Consider the following 20,241-nt stretch of genomic DNA (forward strand, 5'->3'; position numbering starts at 1 on the left):
CCTTTAATAAGTAGTACTCTGATTCTGTTACAAATAAATAACCCAAAAGAAGATTCAGTGTTGGTTTCCACATTCTTTGGGCCATCTACCATGGGAATCCCTAGACGGAGAGGCAAACAAGGAGGTAACGGTAAGCCCAATAAATCCAGCAGCTCCTTCAGGGGTCAGCGCTACATACAATTATTTATTTCATTGTAAAAACTTTGCTGTGGTTTTAGCTGAAACTGATTTTAGTATCATGATAAAAGGAGCAAATCCAAGGGAGGAGTCAAAGGGAGAGATATATTTGCCCCTTGGGCCAGTTCTACCAGGATATGTTGGGCCGGATTCTGCATGGAGATACCTCACCATTCAGGCATTGATCAGAGAGAGACCACAGTCAGTGACACATTGTGAGCTTTATATAACTACATTCTCCCCGTTCACATCTCTGATCACTGTATCTGATAGAAGGGAGTCTTCTAGAATTGGCTTCCTTTCCAGCTCTAAACTGACATGTATGACAAGATCTGCAAAGGAAGTTAGAGCATGTTCTTTAAGATCATCTACCTTTCACCAAGCCAACTAATCACTGCAGCAACATAGCACACTTTGCATGGTACACAACTTTTAGACCCCTTTCACACTGAGGCAGTTTTCAGGTGTTTTAGCACTAAAAATAGCGCCCACCTGGACAGCTCCTGAAAACTGCCTCTCAAGCTACCCCAGTGTGAAAGCCCAAGTGCTTTCACATTGGGACGGTGCACTTGCAGGACAGGAAAACAATAGGGGCGCCAAAGCTCCGCTATATCAACAGTAAAGCGTCAGTAAAATGAGCAGCACTTTACTGCACTGCCCCAGTCTGAAAGTACCCTTAGCCACAGAAATCTGTACCTATCATGAAAGTGCCACTTGTTTTTTTTTTAAGGCCAAAAGTTCCCAGTCCTTCCCTGGATAAACTGCAAAATAAAAAGAGCACTAGAGTAACACTAGGAGGCATATTTATAAAGCAGTAATTATCACTGCAGGTGAATCAATCACTACCATTTCAAATAAATGCACTAGGAAGATACACCTGCAGTGAAAGTTTAGCGAATGTCCCATTCACAACTTTATAAAAATGTCTTCTTGTTTATTATGCTTTTAGCGGAGATGTGCAAGGGCATCACAGTGGCTTAGTGGTTAGCATTTACGCCTTGTAGCACCGGGCTCCTTGTTTTAAATCCCAGGCCAGGACATTATTGCACAGAGTTTACATGTTCTTATATGCTTGCAAGGTTTTCTCTTGGTACTCCAGTTTTTTCCCACATTCTAAAAAACATGCTGATGCGGTAATTGGCTCCTATCAAATTGGCTCTAGTATGTGTGTCTAAAAATTCCACAGCAGTCCCTGTTAACATGGCAATGCAGTTCTTATACTCGTTTCAGTCGTGGACACACAGAAAAAGTAGGTTTCCAAGCTTTGAAATGCACTGAAGATTAGTAGATAGGATGGCTGGCTAACATGTTAAAATGTCTGTAAAACCTAAAGTGGAATTAGACCCAATTTTTTTTTAAAGAAAATTGCTTGACAGGTAGGGCTTTTATGACAGAAGAGACACTATCAGTCTCTTCTATCATAATGCTTCCCTCTGCCTGTCATCAGTAATGTTCATTGAGCCGTGCATGCGCAGCTCAGCGTACGTTTACAGCACCTGATGTGGGCTGGGATTATATGACTCTTGTGCACATGTGCGGGAATGAAGTCATCACAGCCCCGCCTGAGAACGAACCCAGACTGAAGACTAGTGGCAGCTCAGCGTGGAGGGCTTATTTTGACAGGTAAGCCTGCCATAATGTGATATATGCCACATACTGGCACATTAGGCATAAACCAACTGAGGGCTATTTATTTAAAAAAAAAAAGTGGAATTCAATACCGCTTCACATGGTTAAGTAACTTAAGATACTGTAATTGAAAAGAAATGTAGTCATTGAATATACTCTATACTTTTCCATTAAAGTTAACCCGTAGTATACCATAGATATATGGCATTTTCTATGTGGCTCTTAGTGGTCATTCACATGAACAAAAGGCTCTACCACCCCTATGAAAAACTACCAGTAGTGGATTACTTTTTCAGAGGTGGCTTAGAGACAGTTTATAGGCATTTAGGAGGCAACGCCACTTTCTGAATGCCAGCTTTTTTCTTAATCCCAATGAGGATTTTACATTCATTCGATTACCACACCACAACTTCCATAGTCTTTTATGGCATGTGGTTGCCACCTGTCAAAAGAGTTTTAAAATACTGCATCACAAGCATCTTGGCTATGGCAATGTAAATAGACTCTGATGGCCTCCATGTCCGCTTGTAGGTGGGCAGTAAAAACGTAGAGCGACTGCCTGTTTTTACCACCACTCATGTGAACATAGCCATTAAAGATCAGGAGTTTGAAAGCTGCTGAACCTCACACACTGATTGCCATCTTCTGGGCGCGAGGTTACAAATGGCACCAACTGTCCCCGACACTCCCTGCAAAAGAGGCATACCTGGATAATACGGGGGAATGTAAGATATGTACAGTTCTAATAACTGAGTATTCAGATTTCTACATGCCCCTAATCAAATTGGGTTATCTTTAAAGTTTTAATGAGTTGATTTTAATTCGAAAAATATAATCTCGCTTTTCCAGTAAACCAGAGTTCCCTTTTAACCCAGAGCCCAGTATGTGGCTCAGCCACATTTCCAGCCCCAGAAAATGTAATTAATACACAGAAAACAAGGGCTGATTCAGTACTATTGCCTCCTTGGTTAGATGCCCCCTCTTTTCTCTTTCCCACCCTGTTTCTCCCTTCCTGTTCTCTTCAGTGCCTGCATAACAAGCGTCTCGTTCTGTGTTGCACTTGGCATGAAGACCAAAACATTGTTATTGGAGAATGCTGGAATCCTGTGCACTCACTTAGCTGTTTACATATTGGGGAAAGATTTTATTGCTCTTATCGCTAAAGCATTATCAGAATCTCACAGGATCAGTTAGAGTGGGACCACAGTGACTTGTAATGAAAGGACCTCTATATACAATTCTGTATTTTTACCCCCTTAGGTTGTGCTCCAGTGTGGTGCTTCAGTCAATAAGCTGCCAAAAAAGGGAAAAACATTTGTGAGTTAAGGAATTCTTTCCTTTGCTGAGCAGTGTCAGCATACAGTGTGTTGACGGACAAGTCTTTGTCTCTGCTTTGTGTGATACAGCTGTATAAAGAAAATTGCCAACAATAACCGTTCGGCTGAGGAATTTCAGAAAAAGGGGGAAATTTATCACCACATAGCCAGAAAGTGACAGCTTGTGACCTTTGCGCATGCTAAGAATGGTCCTACTAAAAAGCTACGTAATTGCCCCCCTCATTTAGATCACAAGACAATCATACATCACTGACTTAGATTCCTCAGTACTTCAGATATTCACATAGCTAGTCTCCAAGGACATTTTGTTTATTTGTGTTCACGTGTTTCAGTCTTCGAGTTTTTGTGCAACTTGTTCCCTTGTTATAGCACTGCTGGGTATGTTCAAATCTGAAAGACAAAGTGTTGAAAATCAGAGATGACTGGATGCGGGTAGACGTTGCCACATGTTTCTGCAATAATCCTTGATTTCCAGGAGGCCTGCATATGCTGAAGGCCTTATCAGCAGTACGCACATTACAGCACACTGCAATTACTCTTGAAAAGTGTTATTTCTTGGCTGGCACACCACACGATGGATTTAGGAACTGTATTTACTGCAAGAGAAATCTGAGCATCAACAATGCGGAATGACTTGCACTATGTTATCTGCCACTCTTGATCCACATTGAAAATTAAAAATTGAGAGGCTTACATATATGGCCTACCTGCTCAGTACTTTAGTCTTTCATCGAGTCATCACTGTAGTGCACCAGACCACCCCAACGCCTTTTGTTGGTAATCTTATGACCTAAGAACCCCTACTTATGACACAGGAGAGGCGTTCCCAAACACATCACTTCATGCTCTCTTACAAAATGCCTGGAATTAAAAAAAAAATACTAAAAAGTCTCTCACAGCTCCCAGTCAGATACTTACTTGTACTATATCCCCTATGTAGCGCTGGTTCCTGACGAGCATGCACTATATGTTTTTGAAAATTAATATTCCTGAAACCACAGTTGGGTTTTAGGGCTAATTTGACCAAATTATGATTTCAGTACCAGTCCAGCTGGGTTGCACTGGGTTCTCCTTGGCCACAGGTGTCAATGTCACCGCTGGCAAGTGGTAGAACACAGTTTAGCTGGGTGAATTGAGTGCCACGGTTTCTCGGAATCAGCCCAGTGGGAGTGTTCTCCTGCTGTGCACTCTGGGAGGGGGTATTTAAGGTGCTGACATCATGTGTTATGGGGTTCCTTGCAAGAGGAGTTTTCTGTCTGTTTGGCTCTGGTCCTCCTGACCAGCCCCCATGGCCTTCCTGGTCTGGGGTGCGGTTCCATGCATTTCCAAGTCTCGGGGCTGGATAGCCCGAGGCGAAGCAACTGCAGGGACAGGCTTGAATGGATGTCAAGGCCTGGTGATTCAAGGGTGGTCCGGTGCCATTTCATCTAAGGAGAGGCCCAGCAACTGGAGAAGCATCCAGGGGAGGACTCTTCAGGAGAAGGCTATGCACAAGGCTGGTTTCTCTGAAGGAGCCTGGAGGCTCACTTGAAGGACACTTCATGGATCCACACTCATACGGTATCGCCGGACCGGCTGAGAGATACTGGTACCATATGATAGCTCTATAAATGTGTCTATGTCCCTTGGTTGTGCTCAAGTCTGTGGCAGAGACTTTTCCTTAAGTATTCTACGCTCATGTCTGTGGCAGAGACTTTACTTTACTTAACACCCTACCGCCTGCTAGGTCTATCCGGGGGCTGTGAAAATCCAGCTGTGGAACGGTTATTCTCTTGATTCCTTCTATAAAGACTTTCCATTTTTGACAGTCCAAAGTATCTGAACTTCCTCCCACCCCTCTACTTTAAACTGATGCCCCGTACACACGATCCGAATATTGTACGACTGATTGTACGACCATTTTCGGTTAATAATCGTAAGTAGAAATTGAATAGCTAAATAAAGTCACGAAAATTCTCGTACGATAGAAAAAAAAAATTGTAAGTGATGTCATGTGTTGTAATGTATTTGTATTGTATTTTCGGAAGATAACTATACTGACTAAATGAAAATCGTATGATCTGGAATCGTACGAAGAAAATTTCCATTCATGTCCGATCTAATAATATCGGATGAACGGTCATGATCGGCTGTCGAAAGTAGTGTACACACAATCCAAAAATCGTACGATCCTTCCTCGGACGACCGTTTTCGTACGATATTCAGATCGTGTGTACGGAGCATGAGAGATCTTGTTTCTATTCCAAATAAATAAACCAAAAGAAGATCCAGTGTCAGTTTCTGCATTTCTTTGGGCCATCTACCATGGGAAACCCTAGACAGAGACGAGGTCAAGAAGGTAACGGTAAGCCCAATAAAACCAGCAGCTCCTTCGGGGGTCAGTGCTACACCTACAACAACGCCATCTAACAAATCAATCATTTTTATAAACCCTTATATTGTGAAGAGCAGCTATGATTTATTAAATATATGTTGCCTGCCTGTTCTTACCCTCAGAAGCTCACACCACAGCCATTTGCATTGCATGCGGTTGCCGGGCAGTTGCAGTGCAGCCCTATAGAGGTGAATACAACAGGAGGTATCATTTTTGCTGCAGCATGTGTACAACCCCATGCAGCTAGTGGTGCTCCAAGGATGCTAAAGCCATGACTTAACTGTTTATGTTTACCTCCCCCTGGCCACATGTTGTCAACTTGGCCTAACCATGTGTACCACACAAAGATTGTCCCTGAAGATGTTTTCCCCGCTTTTAACCAGGTAAATTATCCACACCACCATATGTGCCATGAGCTCTATCTGCAATGTGTCTTATTCACCACCGTCATTACCCTGTTTCCCCTAAAATAAGACCTAGTGTGATTGTCGGTGATAGCTGCAATAAAAGCCCTACCCCCCAAATAAGCCCTAGTTAAAGTCCTTGTAGGTCTTCTTTTCAGGGAAGGGCTTATTTTTGAGGAAACAGAGTAAGGCTTATTTGGGTGGTAGGGCTTATATTGCAGCCAATACCGACAATCACGCTAGGTCTTATTTTAGGGGAAACAGGGTACCATCCAACATCATTATCCATCTTGTCCACCAAATGTGTCTTATCCACCACCACCTTGAGAAAGACTCACTTACTAGATGGGATGGACCTCAAACTATGAAGGATAGATGTCTACATCACCATAGGAGGGGTGGTGGACGGACTACTGCTGTGCATCTAGACACTTCGTTTACCTCCCAGAGTGAGAAGTGCCACTATGCACAGCCTTTGCATTATTCAACAAACTTCCCATCTTCAGCATGTGTCCCTCACAGCTCTGCCTTTCTACAGCACTTTGCTTTCTGAGCATACACTGCTCTCAGTTGCAACAAGAGATGAAAGGAATTGTAGTTGTAATTTAGAGTGGCGCCATATTTTAAATAATAATGCTGTCCAGGAAGATCATGTATTTGTATGCAATTTAGGATTCTTGGCATGGTATGGGTCTTTTGATTCTTGGCCAGCATACTGAAGCGAATCAACTATATGGGGTTCCTCATTTAATACTGGTGAAGCAAGTGACATGTGATAGTAAACACTAAAGAAAATGAGTATTTCTTTTAATTCCTGCTGGTTTAGGGTAGTTCCTTATGGTCACAATCCATGTGCAGATTGTTAAGATTTATGCTTGCCTGTATTTTGTGTTTAGATTAAAAGTGTCCATAGGCATAAAACTTGTGAATCTTTAGAAAGCGAGTCTCTCTCTAAACATTTTTTGCTCCGTAATGCCAAATTCTTCATTAAATAAATGCTTTATGTACAATGCTATACATTAGACACAATACAGTAGCTTATTGCTTTTAATGTCATAAATTGTATGAATAAAGTTTTTTGTACATTTTATGTCTAGTCGTATGTCCTTTTTGTGGCACATTTAAAGTCCCACTGTTCTCTTCTTCTTACTGCCCATAAGGGCAGGAGGAGATCGTTTTGTTGTTCTGTAGTTAGGGACGGTGCCCAAAAAGTGAAGAGAAATATTTACAGGAGAGTTTCACCATATATGCTGCTTTGATATGTTTACAATCACTTTAACCTAAAAAGAAAAATAATAGCACATTGCTAATACATGCTAACATGGATCATGCCCCATCTGCATATCACAAATAAAAAAGAGACAACTATAATAAGAAATGTATTGAAATATTTATTTATATTTCTTTAGGTGTTCCTTTAACAAAGCCATATAACTGTTATTTGCTGTGCTTTTGTTAGCAAAATCCTCAGTAAACCAATGTATATACCAGTAAGGCAGGACAGTTACACTATATTGTCCAACATATTGGGACATCTGCCTTTACAAGCACATGAACCTTAATGGCATCCCAGTCTTTGTCCATAGGGTTCAATATTGAGTTGGCCCACCATTTGCAGCTATAACTGCTTCAACTCTTCTGGGAAGGCTGTCCACAAGGTTTAGGGGTGTGTCTATGGGAATGTTTGACCATTCTTCCAGAAGAGCGTTTGTGAGGTCAGGCACTGATATTGGACGAGAAGGCCTGGCTCGCAGTCTTCGCTGTAATTCATCCCAAAGGTGTTCTATCGGGTTTGAGGTCAGAACTCTGTGCAGGCCAGTGAATTTCCTCCAATAGAGGAACACAGATAAACAGGATGAGACAGGAGATGCAAGGAAATGGATCAAGAAGAAGGCTAGAACTGGGATCAAGGGGAGCAGATATAATGTAGTAGGGTACCTGATGCAGGTACTGGAACAGAATCATGGCAAGAATCAGAATGAAGGTCTTGAGCAGTGCATACAGTGAATAACCAGGTACAAGGCACACAGGCAAAACATTGAGCCAATCAAGGAATTTAGGAAAAAAGCTATATACCTTCCCATCAGCCATCTTCAGGTGGTACTATTTATTGGTGTCAGCAGGCAACTCAGAGACACTTGCTGGTGGCCCCCACAACTACATTCTTCTGTTCTGGGAACCACAATACCACTAGCAGGTGATCCAGGTCCTGACAGTGTGGGAAGACAGCACTTCTTATCTCAGAACACTGGGATTGTAGTGATAGCTCTATTCTTGGTGCTCCATAAGACTGCCAGTTTTGAGCAGAAGAGATAAGTCCACGAGGTGCATCTTCTGGGACTTAACTCATGGTACTTCACCAGTGACTGAATTCCTGGAGTTCAGCTTTAAAGTGTGATACAACTTTAGTGGCATTTTCTTATGCTGTCTCTAACTGGGCTTTATCATACTTCACTTCCTAATAGACTAATGCCGCGCACACACGACCGGACTTTCTGGCAGGCTAGGTCCGACGGTCTTCCCGACTGACTTTTGGCGGAGTTCCAACGGACTTTCCGAACGAACCGTCTTGGCCCGCGTAAATGGGACTAAACAATAGCCAGTAGCCAATAGCTTCCCTTGCGTCGTATTTTCTCCGTCGGATGAGCACGCAGACGACCAGTTTTCCCGATTCTAGTCTGTCGGAACTAAGTCCGTCGGATAGATTTGAAACATGTTTTATTTCTAGGTCCGTCTGATTTTTTTTTTTTTTTTAAATGATCGGACTAGCCCACACATGATCGGATTGTCCAACGGACTAATCCCTTTGGACCTAGTCTGCTGGAAAGTCCGGTCATGTGTACATGGCATTAGAATTCCTTTCGTTTTTTTCTTCTTTCAGTCGTTTTACTTCTTCTCCATCTCTAACAGCTGACATGCCACAGGAGTCTCTAATTGGTCCCTAGTCTTGTAGTACTGCACCCCAGGGAAAATTAATTACCCACTTTAGCTTCAAACACCATCTGTGCACCAATAAAAACCCATTTTACATTCATGAATGTAAACATTCACACTGTCTGGTAAATAACTCCACAACCAGTCTCCCTAATATCTCCTAATGTCCACCATCTATCTTAAAGGAAAGCTATAATGATTGATGGTCAGTTGTAGTTACAAATTTACAAACTGCTGTCTTTTTTTAAATATTGTTAAAAAATATCTTTATTTTAAAATAATTTATTTCAAGAGGAGTCCATTGGATTGCTTGCAAAGCCTAGCTCAATGTTTATTTTTTGGTAACTGTGTGTAATTGACTAATAAAGTGAATGAAGGGGAATATGTGCAGTATATTTTCTTATAAGGGTGATCAAGGGGGTAAATGTGTGCCTAAAAATGTGTAATGTGTGCCACTTTTTCTTAACTTTTTATCCCTGCTTTGCAGAACCCTGTGTTGATTGTCAACACAGAGCTCTGGGCTATGATTGGACGAAGCCGATCAGTAGTTCCTGACCATGAATCATTGGCCAGGACTTGCTGACAGGCCCCTGATGTGTACAATCACAGCAGGTATTGACGAGAAGGGCGAGGGGGGACCCGGAAACAGGCAGAGATGTACGAGTATGTAGCTTTGCCTGTAAGGGCTGCTCGTCCGCAGTATGTTGCGGGCAGGCAGTCCTTAAAGAGGTTGTAAAGGCAGAAGGTTTTTTATCTTAATGCATTCCAGCCTTCTGTGTGCAGCAGCCCCCCTCAACACCTAATACTTAAGCTTTATCTCTCAGCCATCAGGGACTCTCGCCCCTGAATGGCTGAGACACAGACGTGGTGCCATTGGTTCCCGCTGCTGTCAAAGTCAGTTATCCAATCAGGAGAGAAATAGGGCAGGGCCGAAACCACAGCTCCGTGTTTAAATGGACACACGGAGCTGCAGCTCGGCTCAGGTGCCCCCATAGTAAACTGCTTGCTGTGGGAGTACTTGACCGGAGGGAGGGGCCAGGAGCAGCAAAGGGGGACCTAAGAAGAGGAGGATCCAGGCTGCCCTGTGCAAATCCACTGCACAGGGCAGGTAAGTATAACATGTTTGTCATTTAAAAAAAATTAGAATTTAGTATCACTTTAAGTGGTTAATTAGAGCTGCAGTTTACTGCTTAAAGCGTAACTCCGCATCTCTCCAAAAATGACATTTTTGTTGCAAGGGGTGCCTGAAATCTGACTTGTATCTTAGGCAGACTTCTGGCAAAATTGGTGAGCCAATCACACAGGCAGGGAATTAGGTTTCCGGGGAGTGGTCAGTACACATTCTGTGTACAGAACAACTCCAGGTAGCCATATTGCATTCTCAGAAAATTGCATTGGCTGCAGATTGAAAAGCAAAGGTAATTTTTAATAACATTCAAGTACAATATGACTTGTGTTGCAATTATATGCGCTATATTATTTTTTCTTTATTTGTTTTTTGTTTTTTCCCACGAAAGGGGAGTTATCCTTTAAAGCTGTATTAAACCCAAAAACAAAAATGTAATATATTGCAGCTTAACAATCATTAGGTGGCTGCATTACTTTTCTTTTTTCAGGCCCTTTCCCTCTGTTTTTTTTTTTTTTTTTAATCAATTCTGCCTCCAGTAACATACCTTCTGTATTAGAGTGCCCACACTCTGTATGAAGGAGCAACAGAGGCACATTTGAACAGCAGCTTTGCTGTTGGGATAACGATTTTATATAAATAAATAAAAGCTGATCATTGTAAAGCACCCATCAGTGGTAAACAATTCATCTCAACCCTTTAACTACTACATCTGCACGACAGCTTGTTCAGTTGAAAAATAACAGACTTACTGCCCAGATCACCAGGTGAAAATAAAGTGAATAAAGCCTAAATAAAGGAAAACGAATGCAGCTGCTACATCTAAGAATTGGTATTCTGCAGTATAATAAATGTTTGCTTTTGCATTTAATACCGCTTTAACGTTGCCTTCTGGGTGCTCTTAAAATTGGCGTTAGTGCCTGGAAAGTGTTACGCGGTGGAAAAGCGGTTAAAAGAATATGTTAATAAATATTGCCGAGTTAAAAGTTATCATAGGAAAAGAAAAGGCTTATTGCTGAAGTTTATTTTATCTTTTGTTATGCTATTGTCACCAAACGGCACGGAGAGAAGCTGTTTGAGCGTATTTTATGAGTCTGTGCTTGATCCTGTGATACAGAGGGACTTCTGTACTGTCATGAGTCATCTGCTATGAGGACAAGCTTGTAGGTTACTCATTGTATTCTAGTAACTAGTCCCTGGTGCACAGCACTGTTATGTTACATGGATCCTCCAGCAGACTTGCTGCGGTTGGCAGTAGACTTGGCTGTCAAGAGGCAGTCTGGGTGGATGATCTATAAATAACGCAGCCTCCTGAGCTGTCAGATCTTATGGCTAGGATTAGTCATATGGACAGTGACAGCAGGAGACACCACAGGATATCCCCCAATACATAACTCTTATTGACTGTCCCTGGGTGATGGGCAAAGCAGATAAAATCTTACCTGATTACAGAATTTCACTGACAGCAAGGGCAGCATCCGTCAGACCCAATAGTCTGAAGATAGTCCTAAAGTCATTACAAGGACAGATAGAATGGATTGGACGTATTGTGAATCGCTGATTTTTAGAGTCATGTTCATTTCTATAGCAGTCTGTCATCAGCTTCTCCTGATTGTGAGATGTGTCGTGTATAATAGCCATAACATCCGCTATGGCATTTGACCAATACTGTTCTAAGACTGACACTGCAGGGGTTAAAGCAGCAAATCACCTCTCCAAAATGTTAGGGATTATATATTTAGAGCGGCGGTCCTCAACCTTTTTGGCACCAGGGACCGATTTCACAGCAGGTAATTTTCCCACGGACATGGGGTATCCTCTTCCCCCCCTTTATATCAGTGTTCTCAGTTCCCCTTCACATCACAGTCCCCCTTTACAGTGCAGTCCTCATTACATCACAATGCCCCTTTACAGTGCAGTCCTTATCACATCACAGTGCCTCTTTACATCACAGTGCCTCATAACATCACAGTGCCCCTTTACAGTGCAGTCCTCTTTATATCACAGTGCCCCTTTACAGTGCAGTCCTCTTTATATCACAGTGCCCCTTTACAGTGCAGTCCTCTTTATATCACAGTGCCCCTTTACAGTGCAGTCCTCTTTATATCAAAGTGCCCCTTTACAGTGCAGTCCTCTTTATATCACAGTGCCCCTTTACAGTGCAGTCCTCTTTATATCACAGTGCCCCTTTACAGTGCAGTCCTCTTTACATCACAGTGCCCCTTTACAGTGCAGTCCTCTTTATATCACAGTGCCCCTTTACAGTGCAGTCCTCTTTACATCACAGTGCCCCTTTACAGTGCAGTCCTCTTTACATCACAGTGCCCCTTTACAGTGCAGTCCTCTTTAAATCACAGTGTCCCTTTACAGTGCAGTCCTCTTTACATTATTGTACCAGGGACTGCTCTGTAAGGGGGGCACTGTAATGTAAAGGGGGCTGTGATGTAAAGGTAGGGGGAACTGTAATGTAAAGGGGCTGTGATGTAAAGGAAGGGGGGCACTGTAATTTAAAGGGGGCTGTGATGTAAAGGGAGGGGGCACTGTAATGTAAAGGGAGCTGTGATGTAAAGAGAGGGGGCACTGTAATGTAAACGGGGGTGTGATGTAAAGGGAGGGGGGAACTGTAATGTAAAGGGGGCTGTGATGTAAAGAAAGGGGGTGTGATGTAAAGGGAGGGGGCACTGTAATATAAAGGGGGGTGTGATGTAAAGGGAGGGGGCACTGTAATGTAAAGGGGGGACTGTGATCTAATAGGGACTGCACTGTAAAGGGGGCACTGTAATATAAAGGGGACTGCACTGTAAAGGGGCACTGTAATAATTACAGTGCAGTTCCCTGTATATTACAGTACCCCTAGCAATCACAGCCTCCTCCATCACAGTGCCCCTGAAGTCTACCCATCACAGTGTATATGCAGCCCACAATAGATTAGTGTGCCACTCAGGCGTGTGTGGTGATTTCGGGAGTTTTGTGGATCTTATATATGTCCGTATCAGCAGGAGTGCGAGCGAAGGAGTGGTCCCAGCTCCTGTGGCTGCTGAATAGAAGAGAGAAGGCATCCCCAGTGCCACACATCCATGCAAAAGGTATTAAAGGGGTTGTAAAGTTTTTTGTTTGTTTTTTCTAAATAGGTTCCTTTAAGCTAGTGCATTGTTGCTTACCTTTTCCTTCGATTTCCCTTCTAAATGTTTTTTTTCTTTGTCTGAATTTCTCACTTCCTGTTTCTCCTCCATCCGAGCGGTGTTTAGTCAGCCAGAACAGCTTACTGAACAGCTTACTGAGGAGGAACAGGAAGTGAGAAATTCAGACAAAGAAAACAAAGAAAAAAAAACATTTAGAAGGGAAATCAAAGGAAAAGGTAAGTGAACCAACAATGCACTAGCTTAAAGGAACCTATTTAGAAAATAACAAAACAAACCTTTACAACCTCTTTAAGTTAAAAGAGACAACCTCAGCCTGGGCTCCTGCCAGGCCATGATCCCAATGCATTTCGCTCCACCCTCCGGAGCTTAGTCATGTGGATTAATAATTCCCATAACTAAGCTCAGGGGGGGTTGAGCGAAACACGTCACTGGGGATTTCTTCTCTTTTCTCTACAGTGCCCCTGCCCCAAACACTGTTGTTGGCGTTTTTCCCACGAGACTGGAAATGACGTCAGTCATACCGGAAGTGTGTTGTGTCAATTCATTTCGCCCTCCCACAGGCATGTACTGGCCATTGGGACTACAGGGAGTTTCCCGGTGGGCCGATGGCTCAGTGGGCCAGTTTCAATGACAAAGTAATGACTGCGTGGCTCACCCTCAACTTCACGCAGGGATATGAGAAAAATACAGAGGAGAATAAGTGAAATAATAATAGGTTAGTGAGGACTCCTTATGTTATACTAATTATGCTTTTTTGCACAATTGCGTATAGTTTTATAAACTGTTGTGCTTGTTTGCAAAATTAAAGTGGGCTGGTCTGGATGAAGTCCAGGGCCAAATTTTTGTCCCAGTCCAGCCCTGCCCTCCCACAGGGACGTCAACAAAGGACCTGGCACTGTGTTGGGCTCTGGCACTGTGGTGGGCACTGATGTAGGCACTGGCAGGCTTTATTATTGGGGCACTGCTGGGCACTGATTGACAGCTGACTGGCACATCTGATGGGGCTGTACTGATAATCAAGACCGCCCCAACTGACAGGAAGAGTGGAGGATTAACCCCTTAGTTTCCACAGTGAGTATAACAAGCATGCTTTAGTGCATATACACACTGATTTTACTGTTGTGGGTTTAGTAACACTTTAACCACTTCCCGACCAGCGCACGACGATGTACGTCGACAGAATGGCACGGGCAGGCATATTGGCGTACAGGTACGTCCAATATTCAATGTCGCCCTGCCATCGGGAGCACGCCGCCGGCGGTGCACTCCCGCGCTGGTCGGGACCCCCGCAAGTCCGGTCGCGGGACCCGCAGACTCGATTGCCGCGGGCATCCCCGCGATCGTCTCACGGAGCGGCCGAATGGAGGAAATGCCGAGTAAACAGCATTTCTCCATTCTGCCTAGCAACTAGTGACGCTGATCTCTGCTCCATGTGATTGGAGCAGAGATCAGTGTTCACTAAATGAAAGCCCAACCCCCCCACAGTTAGTAACACACCCCTAGGAACACTTAACCCCTACACTGCCACCCACTGGTTAACCCCTTCACTGCCAGTGTCATTTACACAGGAATCACTGCATTTATATAGCAGTGATTACTGTATAAATGACAATGGTCCCAAAAATGTGTCAAAAATGTCAGATGGGTCCCCGACAATGTCGCAGTCACAATAAAAATCGCAGATCGCCGCCATTACTAGTAAAAAAAAAAATAATAAAAAATTATTAATAAAAATGCTATAAAACTATCCCTATTTTGTAAACGCTATAACTTTTGCGCAAACCAATCAATAATCGCTTATTGCGATTTTTTTTACCAAAAATATGTAGAAGAATACGTATCGGCCTAAACTGAGGGAAAAAAATGTTTTTTTATATATTTTTGGGGGATATTTATTATAACAGTAAAAAATATGCGTTTTTTTCAAAATTGTCGCTCTATTTTTGTTTATAGCGCAAAAAATAAAAACCGCAGGGGTGATCAAATACCACCAAAAGAAAGCTCTATTTGTGGGAAAAAAAGGACGTCAATTTTGTTTGGGAGCCACGTCGCACGACCGCGCAGTTGTCAGTTAAAGCGACGCAGTGCCGAATCGCAAAAAGTGGTCTGGTCTTTGACCAGCAAATTGGTCCGGTCTGAAAGTGGTTAAAGTGGTTGTAAACTCTTACAAACCACTTTGACCAACAGGTAAGCCTAGATTAAGGCTTACCTGTAGGTCCAAGAAATATCTCCTAAACCTATACGGTTTAGGAGATATTTACAAAAAGACAGCCACCGCTGTCTACAGGCGCACTGGGCAGGCCGCAGATTGCGGCGATATGCAGCGAGACCCGGAAGTCACTCCGGGATCCATGGCAGCGGCAAACATGAAGACGGAGGACCGCTTCGGGGGCTTCGCTCTCAGGTAAGTTATTCATAATGAGCTATGCATACTAGCTCATTATGCCTTTGCCTTGCAGGTTGCTTTTTTTTTTTTGTTTCCCCTATGGATTTACAACCACTTTAAGGGAATCACTGCCAGAAATGTGTCATTAAGGCTACATTGACTTCCTCTGCTATTGTTATCTCCTTTTGGTAGTAGTGGTTATATCACTAGCCCTTTCTTCTACAAAGGTAATTCAAACTGACTTTTACAAACACACATGAACATTTTAAAATGTGGGATCTTTTCCTGAAAAATGATGCATGCCTCATTGATTTCACTCTTGGCTGTGACTAAGCAGATAACAAGGCGAATGGGATTATTTAGAAATAAAAAAAGAATGGTATGTATGAAGAGCGTGATTGATGATAACTAATACAACAAGAGAATGTGCAATTCCCTTTAAGGAAAGAGTTGTAATGAGCAGATGTGGGCTAATCGGAGGACCAGGTGTGCTGCTGATGAGGCAACAATAGCCTGGAAACGTGCCTTCTGATAGCGAGAGGGATATGGAGGACGAGAAGCGAGAAGGCAGCTCAGAGAGGGTCAGCCTGACAGCATGGAACTCATTAGGAATGATACTGTAGAGGGGCATCTGGGGAACAGAGCTATGAAAGATTCCAGCAGCATGAGCCATGTCAGTAGACGAGGGAAACCACAGCTCTATAACACCAGGGAAAGTACAAAAGATCAATAGAGACATAATACAGGCCGGCAAGAATAAGAATTCCATTGTTGAGGGGCAGTACAGGCGAAGAACGGCCTCTCCTCTCCACAATCAAAAGTGAAATGAGGTCGGCATTGTTGGCTCTGCTTTGATCCATTCTAAAGCAAGAACTCATATTAGTGCGGTTTGTGTATTTTGCATTTGTTATGAACAAGGACAGGCCTGTAATGAGGGAGCTGTCTGGGTCAGCGGTTTTGTGGAGCAGCAAAATGCTAGGAATTAACTTTGATTTTTTTTTTTTTGGCAAAGGTCAAAAATAGTCTTTTATGTCACTTGGTGTTATATGATTTAAGATTTGTATGATGTGCGGTAGAATGATGTTACATGTAGAAGGCCAACTCCACCCATATATTGTTTCAGTTTTGGGTGGGTACCTCTGGGTGTAATCACACGCCAGATTCTTCCATCTTTTGCCATCTCCAGATTTCTCTGCACTAGGTCGTGTAGTCATCTCCTCCCACGAAGTTGTGACAAAGGTTTCTGTCACCTGTTTATTCTATACTATGGTTGATTTGCAACAAGGTATTGGCCACTGAATTTGGAGGATGATGGGAATTCTGGGGGTGGAATTCTCTTACAATAAAAGGGTCAAATTGGCTTTGAGAACAAACTGTAAGGTGTAAACGTATCCAAAGACATGGGGTGAGAGTTGCATGCTGCTTGTGTCTACTAGCACATTAACCACTTCAATATCGGGCACTTTCGCCCCTTCCTGCCCAGGACAATTTTCAGCTTTCAGCGCTGTTGCACTTTGAATGACAATTGGGCTGTCATGCTGCACTGTACCCAAACTAAATTTTATCATTTTCTTTCCACAAATACAGCTTTCTTTTGGTGGTATTTGATCACCTCTGGGGTTTTATTTTTTGCTAAACAAACTAAAAATGTATTAATTAAATTAATTTCTGTCATAAAATGTTGTTTTCCCCTTCACTGATGGGCACTGATGAGGTGGCACTGATGAGGCAGTACTGATGAGTTGGCACTGATAAGGTAGCATTAATGGGCACTGATGAGGAGGCACTGATATGTAGAATTGATGGCCACTGATATGCAGCACTGATGGGCACAAATAGGCGGCACTGATAGGTGGCACTGATGGGCATTGACAGGCGGCTGTGATGGGCACTGACAGGCAGCACTGATTGGCGCCGATAGGCGGTACTGATTGGCACTGACAGGTGGCACTGATGTGCAGCACTTCTGATGGGTCACTACAGGGGTTACTGCTGGGCACCAATTGGCACTGTGTTGGGCTCTAATTGGCACGGCTGTGGGCACTGGTTGGCACTGGGCGGGCACTGTCAGACTTTATTATTGGGGCACTGCTGGGCACTGATTGGCAGCTGAAAATATATATAAATACAGCACTCACAAACAAAAACCCATGATAAGTGAAAACAAAAACATACAGGCCATATAAAACTAAAAAGGTGGTTCACATCTAATGCGCAAAGTTGTAGGCAATGCTTCACATCTGGTGTGCAAAAAATGCAGAGGAAATGTTGCAAACAGAATTTTCAGGTGTACCAATGCACCCACACATATGTCCCCACTCACCGGATCAAAATGACACCCAGCTTTTCAGTCTGGGAGTCAATACAGGCTTATAGCGAAATCCAGAGGATGTCACAGGATGGCAGGTTCACTGATGAGATTATATGGTAAATGATCCTTCAATGCTAAAACTCAGCCATATAAAACAGGTACCCAAAAAGAAAAAAGGAGGGACCAATAGTGAAGTATGCTAAGAAAGATTAATTATTGCGCATAAAAGGATATACTTACAAATCAAATCAGGCATGGAAATGGTATAAGGATGCAGCAAACACCGCTGTTGGCGTTTTTCCCACGAGACTGGAAATGGCGTCAGTCGTGCCGGAAGTGTGTCGTGTCAATGCATTTTGCCCTCCCACAGGGCGTCATCAAAGGACCAGGCACTGTATTGGGCTCTGATTGGCACTGTGGTAAGCACTGTTTGGCACTGTGGTAGGCACTGGCAGACTATTATTGGGGCACTGATTGGCAGCTGATTGGCACACCTGATGGGGCTGTGCTGATAATCAAGACCACCCCCACTGACAGGAAGAGCCGCCGACTGGTCTCAAATGTGAAGGAATGAGAGATAATAACTGTAGAATGATGAGCAAATTATTATTATTCAGGATTTATATAGCGCCAACGGTTTGCGCAGCGCTTTACAATATGAGGGCAGACAGTACACTTACAATACAAATCAATACAGGAGGGATCAGAGGGCCCTGCTCGTTAGAGCTTACAATCAAATGAGAGCAGTTTTATTTTGCCCTGTTTCAGGAGAAGAGCAGAGGTATAAGTGGTAATGGACTTGGTAGCCACTGATAGACCCAAAATGAAAAGTAGAAAGCACTCAGTAGGATAAAATCCAAATTTATTTCAATAACATATTAAAAAAAAAATATATATATATATATATATATATATATATATATACAATCAAGAAATAGTATCAAAATATGTAAACACATGTAGTATACATGATATTATCCCATATTGGTTGAACCAATGTGTCTACAAAAAGAAACCTGTAGGTATGCCCACAAATGTAATGAGTTAGAAACGTGTGTCAAAGATGATCTTTCATATCAAAGCCTCACAGGATATCAGAGTACCAGGGGATCACTACGCGTTTCACTTTTAGCTTCCTCAGGGGACCCTTTTGGTACTGAGACGCAATATATGATTATGATGTGCAGGCATATATATGAATCTAGAAAAAGATTTGTACATGAACATACAAAAAATAAAAGGAGTTACATATATTTCTCCTAAAGAATGATTCAAAATCAAAAAATCTAAATAATATTCACATCAATAGCACAAAATTGAGTGCTTATATATACCTACCCAGGTTTCAATGGTGTATGTTATGTTAAGTGCCCAACCCAAGACATGGGTGTCAGTGGAGGAATCTGCAGATACTCAGCATGCTCCTGCCAATCTTGCGCATGTGCAGTGCAGGGCAGTCTTGGTCAGCTTGGCATGGCGCAGCAGTAATGGCAGTGATCTGCATTTATTAGCAGGACTGCAACATTGTGGCAGACCGATCGGACACTTTTGACACTTTTTTGGGACCACTGACAATTTTTGCTGCGATCAGTGCTATAAATAGCCACTGATTACTGTGTAAATCTCATTGGCAGGGAAGGGGTTAACATTAGGGAGCAATCAAGGTGTTAAATGTGTTCCCTAGGCGTGTTTCTAACTGTGAGGGGATAGGACTGACTAGAGGAGGAGCCAGATTGTTGTAGGAACAGACGATCTGTTCCTTCTCCCCTGTCAGAACCGGATTTGTGTGTATGTCTACACACACACAAATCACGGTTCTGGCTCTCTTGCCCATGATCGCAGGTGGCCAGCGGTGATCGCACCTGCTGGCCATGCGCATAGGCTCCAGGGACACGCTGCGGGCGTGCGTATGACTCCGGTGGAGAGCCGACGTACCATGACGCTGATTCACGCAGCTGTGCCAACCTGCCGCAGTATAACTGCAGCGGCTGTTAGGCAAGTAGTTAATATCTTTTTTGGGGGAAGAATTTTTGGGGGTTTGTCCTACTATCTTTTGGAATCTTTTTTTCGTTTTGATTTTTTTCAGCCTTAATTTCTTTTTTACATATTCTGTTATATTCCTTGTAACATATAAAAGATGATACTGTAGTGTTCCTTCATTTTTATATTTTTTAAAAGCTCTTTTCTTATTATATATAGCTTTTTTTTTTACTTTGGCCGGGAGCCACATAGGTTTTATTTTTAGGCTTTTAAAAGTATTGCCCATGGAGACATATTTTGCAGTGTGGTCGCACACAGTCTTTTTGAAAAATTCCCATTTCTGTTCATCAATTCAATAGTTCAAGATGATATTGTCAGTTAAGACGTTGTAAACAAGAACCGTTTGTTTTATGCAACACAACAATGCCACGAGATACTGT

Source organism: Lithobates pipiens, unplaced genomic scaffold, assembly GCF_037356315.1.
Source record: "Lithobates pipiens isolate NorthernLeopardFrog02 unplaced genomic scaffold, aLitPip1_a1.2 Scaffold_18, whole genome shotgun sequence".
In the NCBI taxonomy this organism is placed as follows: Eukaryota; Metazoa; Chordata; class Amphibia; order Anura; family Ranidae; genus Lithobates; species Lithobates pipiens.